At 36.4% G+C, this 8,109-nt stretch overlaps 1 pseudogene; it reads left to right on the forward strand.

Moving 5' to 3' along the window:
• Window positions 1-1,745: 1,745 nt before the first annotated feature.
• On the forward strand, window positions 1,746-7,529 carry LOC100424904 (putative C-mannosyltransferase DPY19L4 pseudogene; annotated as a pseudogene).
• Window positions 7,530-8,109: the final 580 nt, after the last annotated feature.

Raw genomic sequence — 8,109 nt, forward strand, 5'->3', positions numbered from 1 at the left:
TCTTATATAGAAGTTGATCAAGTTATAAGAATTCTTTCTGTTTGGTTGAAATATTCCATCTTAATATTTAATTGAGGGTATGAACCTTTACAATTGCCCTTTCTGCATCATACAAGGTATTCAAAATGATTGAGGACAGATTGAGCCAGTGGGTAGGAACATTGCCTGACCTTGAGTAATTGCTTAAATCCAAATGGTAAACTTGTTGTGGTTGCTAATAATAAAGTCTGCCTTAGTCTTCCTCTATACTCTGTCATTTTTATAGTCTCAGTGGACAGTATTTTTTCAAGTACTTCACTAATCCACAGAATTCCTGAATTCTGCTCACTGTTTAGACCTAAAGATATTTTCTCTGTTCTTCCCTCTTGACTGATGTCCTTCCATTTTACATTCATTAAGATTGTTCTCCATACAATGGGCTTGCAATTTTCTTAAGAGAAAACTCTTTACCTGCTTAACAGTTACTTTTTAAAATGGAGGGTTAATACAAGTATTGAATTCCAATTTGTCTTTTTTTTTTTTTGTAGGAATCATGCTATTGAGGAAATCAAAGACTCTCCCTTGTCCGATAATATTATGAGTCTAAAATTAAAAGACATTTAATACCTATAAGGTCTCATTGTATTTCTCTTACTGCATCTCCAACAATTGTTTTCATATTGATATCAATATTAATTTATTCACTGATACTTAAAAATTGTGCTTTCCTGTTCTTCCCCATCCCACTCCTTTTACTTGGCATTATTTAATACTTACGTCCACTCTCACTAGTCTTTCATCTCCATTTCCTTTTCTCTTAAATTTGATGTTTATATTTGTTTACACATTTAAAGTACCTATTTAAAATTCTCAATAATATAATAAAATTTTGATTTCTTGCTCCCTTCTGAATATATTGAATCTTTATTATCTAAAAATCAATAAAAATCCAGATCTTACCCTTGACCCCTTCTTTTTAACCCATTTGTTATTTAATACTCTAAATATTTCTAAGATACTAAAACATAAAATTCATTTACTATTTACTTATATCTGAAAACGACAATCTGCTGTGTTTTCTTCCAATTGATTCCAACAGCTGAAAACCACTGTCTGCCTTATTATAATGATGTAGATATTTTTCTTTGAAAAGTCAAGCAGTGGGCTGGCATTACAGCTTTTCCTATGTGGGGTCACAACCCCCATGACACTCAGGGAAGAACACGTTGGCAATGTCAAACACGTCCTCTTTCCTTGCACATCATCAGTAGTTTCATAACATGACACATTTCTGTTCTTCTTAGATTCATATATTAGTTTCTTGAAGATATTTATTGGTTTTGTTTTTCTCCGTGTTTCTAATTCTATTATTTTCATTGTTGAAAGAAGAAACATATGCCCTCTTCAATAGATTCCTTCAATATTCCAGCACCTGAAAGACTTCATCTCTTGAATAGAATCTACTCCATTTTTCTATTGACATTTTCCTTACTGCTCAGGAATTTCTTGTTTACATTTGTCCTGATTATTACCAGGCTATCTAGAAAGTTATTATTTTAAAATTTATTTGCTTTGAACTCCTTACTTAACTCTGAAACAGGAGAGTTCCTTGACCTGTGAAGGGGTTGGCCTGTTTACTCAGCCCACAGCTCTCAACCAGTCATGGGAGTGAGATCAAGCAAGTGAGCGTCTAGGAGTTGCCAGCAACCCCTAGAGGCCCAGAGGGTGTGTGTTTCTTGCTGCTTTTTTAGTTTTGCCGTCCACGGATGGCTGAAGTGTTAGCCCAGTGGAAGGTCAGTGTGACAGCCTCCTTCACCTGCATTTGGGACCTTGTCTGGCTTCCAGGAGGAATCAGGTCACAGGAACAAATTGAAGGTGGTAAATGTGTACGATTTTTATTACCGATGAAAGTGGCTGTCAATGGGATGGGGAGCTGGAAAGTGGATGGAGTGGGAAGGTGGTCTTCCCCTGGAGTTTGGTTATTTCCAGCTGAAGTCCTCTCTAAGGTTCCACAGTCAAGCCATCCCTCTGAAATCAAGCTGCTTCTTCTCTTCCCTCCTTCTCTACCACTCTGCTGCTAGTGGAGCCTGGGGTTTTTGTGGGTTCAGGATGCAGGGCAGGGCAGGCCAGGTGGTTTTGGAAAAGGTGACATGCGAGAAAACAGGAATGCATGTTCTCACTTTGGGCCATGGGTCCAGGCTTGAGGGTGGAGCCCTTACCAGGGACCCTGCCCTTTTCTACCCAGTATTTCCCTGCCTCCTGTCTGTATCAAATCCATCATTTTTAAAACTTCCACGCCTACATCTTGTGACTGCTAATTTTGTTTTGTGTAAACAGATCCTCATGTAACCTTCTCCAAAATGATATGTGAGAGATACATTTTCTGATTTCTTATGTTTCTCAAAACTGCTTTATTTTGCTCTTTCTACTGATTGATTTCTTGGCTGGACATATGATTCTAAGTTAAAAATATTACTGCCTCAGAACTTTGAAGTAATTGTTACCTTTTTTAGTACCAAAGTTGCAGATTTAAAAAAATCTGCTGCATTTATGACATCTATTGATTAATATTTTTTCTTAGTATTCTCTGGATGCTTTTGGAATGTTATTTTTATACATGGTGTGCTGAAATTCCTCAACTATGTCAGTGATGCACCTTTGAATTATTATTTGTATTTTGAGCTCAGCAATCAGTGGGCCCTGATATATCTACAGCTAGGTCACCAATCTTCAGCCCTGGAAGGTTGTTTCAGATTATTTATTTAGTAGTATTGCTTTTTTTTTTTTCTTAATGTTCCCCTTTTGAAATTCCTGTTGATTAGATATTGAGCAATCTGGACCTACTATTTACCTATTCATTTTGTTTTATAGGTTTTCTCTTTTTTGTATTTTCAGGTGTATGTTCCAGAAGAACACCTCAAATTTTCTTTTAATCTTCCTATAGATTTTCATTTTTAATTTGTTAACATAGTTTTAATTTCTAAAGTTTTACTTTTTCTGAGAGCTATGTTTTTTTATTCAGTCCTGTTCATGACTCTTGTTTTATAAGAGGCATCATCTAGAAATCTTCTGAAGACATTATGTGTTTTAAGATTGTCTTCTATCTGTGAATGATCTCTGTTTTTTCTTGGGGCCACATTTTTGTGTAATTGACTGTTTTTCTCCTTTCATGCTAATTTGCTTTATATGTCTAGTAATCTGGTTTTCCATTCAAATGAAGAAGTAAAGGATTAGATTACTTGAGTTGTTTGTCACATATCTCTTAAGTTGTTGGGTGGTAAGGCTATAATTTTCCATTAAAATTTTTTTATTGAATAAGGACATTCAATAGGGTAGTACAGAAGCACAGCTTGTTAATTGGCAAACTCTCTTTCATACTCAAATGGTGTAGAACTGTCTTTAAAATGGAAGGCCCCACAGTTTCAGAATTAGAAGCACTTTACTTTGGAATAATAACACACATTCAAGCAAGGTTTATTCTATCTAGAATGTTCTTTCTAATTGTTTTGAGATGGACTTACAATTCAATCAAGTTCCTGTCCGCCACCCTCGTAACTTTCTTTTTACCGTCATGGAAAATGATGCCTCTTTGTATTTTGTCACATTTTCAGTCCTATTATTATCTGTGCTCATTCCAAGTAGAAAAATTTTCTGAATTCAAGCTATCCAATTCAGGCTATCCTATTTTTGTATCTGTCATCTGCTGTATTAGAATTTGAGAAATATATTCTATTTGAATTTTATCAATATGATTTCATCTTTTACTTTTATAAAATTTATAGAATTTCCCCCAATATGTGTGCCCTCCACCCACTTTTTTTTTTTACAGTTATGGGTTTATCCCCATTTTAATCATTTATGATTTCTATAGTCTTGGAGGTAAAATCTAGACTAACACATATGCGTAATCTGCCATATTTCTATGTAAGTATAAAGTATATATTATTCTTAATTATGAATTGGTATGAATAAGAACTTGAAAGTTGTTTATCAAAATAATTAAAACTGTAAATGTGGAACTTGCAATTTTATTTTAGCAATTTATACTAGATGTTAAAATTTTATTCATATATAGAGTTACATAGATGTTCAATGGAGGGTTATTATAAAAGTTACATCAGTAAAAAAGATTTAACAAAGGGAGAGTATGTCATTAAAATATGGCACATATAATTTTAAGCTACAGAACTTATTTTTATAGTTGTACTCAATATTCAAGCAGTAATTTTCAGTTCCTTCTACTTTATCATAAATATTATTTTTATAACATTATTTGATTACATTTACATTTCTTATTCATTTGGTTTATATTTAAATTGTAATTATTAACATAAGAATTTAAGACAGTGTAACAGAACAAATAAAATACAAGTATGGCTGGCCATAATAAATTTAAATATGCAAAGTTAATCTTACAGAGGCAGAGAGGATAGATACTAGCAGGAATGTGAGATACACTGATTTATAAAATGATGATCAAAGTTTGGTTCAACAATAAATAGAAGGTTAGACAAAAAATGATAACTTTTTGCATGAAATGAAACTTAAGCAACAATCTACCATGTGATTAATATTCAAAAATATACTATTATATATATAATTTAACCTGATATGACGTAAGTCTTAGAATAATTGCTTTAAAAGTAATGCACTAAAAAACAAAGAAAAAAGCAAAACAAACAAAAAACACTATGCTTCTAAAGAGCTCTTACATTGACCCTATTATTTTGGCCAATAGTTTACAGTTCATCAAAGGAATGTCTTCAATACAATACAATGATGCCCTATTTTATTTTTGGAGAAACTGTATCTCTTTGAGTGTAGTCTCACACATTCTGCTATTTCTCTCAAAATCAAACACTGTGTCAAGGGTTTCCAGGTTTGGAAGAGTTTTCTGGCTCAATACAATGCTCTGCCAGACCCTGACTTCTCTCATGGTTTTGTAAACTCAGTTTCTAAACCTAGAACCACAAGCCTAGATTTTTCCATTCTCTGTGGATGAGTTTTCATGTGATACACTTAGGTTTCTTTTTTTTGCTGATGGGCCTTAAATTGAAAGCACTCTAGTCTCCTCTACTTTCTTTAGCTTAGTATGTCACAAATGAGTAGAAGACTACACCTTTTGGAAACACCTAATGTTTCTCAAAGTTATTTCACTAGAAACTGTGTGTGTGTGTGTGTGTGTGCGCGCGTGCGTGTGTTTAACACATTAATATATTGGAAAAATATCTTTTTTCTGAGACCCTTTGGGAAAAGCTTACCTTCAGTTTTGTTTTCTTATCAAATTAGCACCGGATAATCACCAGAATTAAAGGACCGTGATTATCAGGTGAAAAACTTTACAAGGGCCGGGCGCGGTGGCTCAAGCCTGTAATCCCAGCACTTTGGGAGGCCGAGGCGGGCGGATCACAAGGTCAGGAGATCGAGACCATCCTGGCTAACACCGTGAAACCCCGTCTCTACTAAAAAAAATACAAAAAAAACTAGCCAGGCGAGGTGGTGGCGCCTGTAGTCCCAGCTACTCGGGAGGCTGAGGCAGGAGAATGGCGGAATGGCGGGAACCCGGGAGGCGGAGCTTGCAGTGAGCTGAGATCTGGCCACTGCGCTCCAGCCTGGGGCACAGAGCAAGACTCCGTCTCAAAAAAAAAAAAAAAAAGAAAGAAAAACTTTACAAGAACAGTTCAGGGTATAAAGCCTGACTCCAATCTGATAAAAACATCAAAGCAGGAAACTGCCAAGGAGATCATAAGATAATGAATTTTGGCTGTCCGTCAAGATTGATTTCTAGTGTAACAAGGTTAGCTGCAGTCAAGCATATACGGAGCAACTTATGTCATCGAGAAACATTAACCAGGGAATTGCATAAAATTTCGTTTAGCTTTTCTGGAAGATGTTAGTAGTAGAAAAACAGTGATTAAAAAGCGTATTTGCAGCGGCGGCTGGGAGCGGGCCCGGGGAGGCTGAGGGGTTCGGGGATTCAGAGGGAGGGAGACCTGCCTCGGGGGAACCAGAGGGATGCCCTGGCCTCCGCGGAGACTACAGCGGAGAAAGAAAGATCAGCTACAGAGTTGCGCCAAAGAAAAAAGCCAAAGTGTTCAGAAAATAAGGAATCTGCTAAAGAAGAGAAAAATCAATGACATTGCAATTCCTGAAAGAGCTCCAAAACGAGCTTGAATGGGGAATCATGTTTCAGAGTGACAGTGCCATTTATTAGACCTACCGTAAAGATATGGTAAAGGCACCTTCATTTGAAAGAGGTGTTTATGAACTGGCACACAATAACCGAACTGTATCTCTGAAGATTCTAAATGCAGTGCAGCAAATGTCTCTATATCCGGAACTTATTGCCAGGGTTTTATGTCAAACCACTGGCAGCAACGAGATTATTGAGCCAGTGTATTTCTATATGGGCGCTGTGTTTGGATTGCAAAGAATATATGTTACTGCACTGTTTGTTACAAGTTGGCTTATGAGTGGAACATGGCTAGCAGGAGTGCTTACTGTTGCATGCCTCATCATAAGAGGGTAGTAAATACAACAAGAATGGAGTACTCTATTCCTTGAAGAGAAAACTGGGCACTACCATATTTTGCATGCCAAGTTGTGCCCCTACAGGCTATTTGAAAAAGCAACTGAAATACTTATGGAGAGAGGTTTTACTACTTGTTGATAAGTGCTTCAACTTACATATTTATGATGATGTGGTGTATGGCCGCTATCTCCTGTTTCTTCAAGCAGTCTCTGTATTCCTGCTCGGTATCTTGCCACTGGAGCAAAGTGACAAGGTTTATGAAGTTTATAAAATCTACATATTTTCTCTCTTTCTGGAATTTTTACTGCAGTTTGGGAATCCAGCTGTGTTGGTATTTCCTTTGTTAAGTTTACTAGCAGCCTTAATGCTTGCTAAGTGCCTTCAGCTGAATGTGAAGAAAGAAACTTTTGTAGCTAAAACGATGAAAGTGATTAATTTTTACTTGGTGTGTCCTCTGACAGTGACATTGAATATTATAATGAAGATGTTTGTCCAGCACAAAGAACATGGGCACATGCTCAAATTCCTTGAAGCGAAATTTGGGCTAAATATGACTAAGAATTTTACAGTAATTTGGCTCCTCTGTCAAGAATCCTGGCAGGCACCTTCTCAAGACATTTTTTTTATTTTTATTTTTTGCAATTGACACTCTTCTTTATTACCTTTCTATATCCCAGTGTTAATTATTTGTTTTCTTTCTATACTGCAAGTTATTTTTAGGAGAATTAATACTAAGTTCCTGACAGAAACTGTTATTCTTGACGATGGATGAATTGGAGAAAGGCCAGAAATAATTTATAATCTAATTCATACTATTTTATTGGGTTCTCTTGTGATGGTTATAGAAGGCTTGAAGTACATCTGGATTCCTTATGTGTGCGTGTTAGCAGCATTTGGTGTATGTTTTCCTTAACTTTGTATGACACTTTTCAAGTGGCTTCAATTAAGAACCATACACCCAATATTGTTGGTGGTTTGCAAAGAAGGTGACACGCTAACCTCCTCAAAATATGGGTGATTTTGTCATGAGGTCAAAATTAACTTTCTCCATATGTGAATTACTTCACTAGAGTTTACTGGATCAGATCCTACTTTGTATATAAAATCAACCCTGTGATATCCTTCCAATTTTGAAGAAATAACAGAGCCTTCATTTCAAAGACTACCCGAAGTAGAATGCAGTTTTCTTCCACCTACTCAGTGTCTTTTGCAGATTGGAGTATGGACATTTGAAATATTGCTACTTCTTTCCCCCTCCTGCTCTTAACTGGATCCAGAGTTCTGTGGGAAATAGAAGATCAAGCAGTACTGTCCTTTGATAAAATGTGATATCTACCATTCTGCAATATTCCAAACAGGTGTCTTCCTTCCTACTGAGAGGTGAAGCCAGCTGGACTTCCTGGGTGGAGTGGGAACTTGGAGAACTTTTCTGCATAGCTAGAGGATTGTAAACACACCAATCAGTGCTCTGTAAAAACGCACCAATCAGCGCTCTGTGTCTAGCTAAAGGATTGTAAATGCACCAATCAGCACTCTGTAAAATGGACCAATCAGCAGGACATGGGCAGGGACAAATAAGGGAATAAAAGCTGGCCACC

The sequence above is a fragment of the Macaca mulatta genome, chromosome 3 (assembly GCF_049350105.2).
Source record: "Macaca mulatta isolate MMU2019108-1 chromosome 3, T2T-MMU8v2.0, whole genome shotgun sequence".
In the NCBI taxonomy this organism is placed as follows: Eukaryota; Metazoa; Chordata; class Mammalia; order Primates; family Cercopithecidae; genus Macaca; species Macaca mulatta.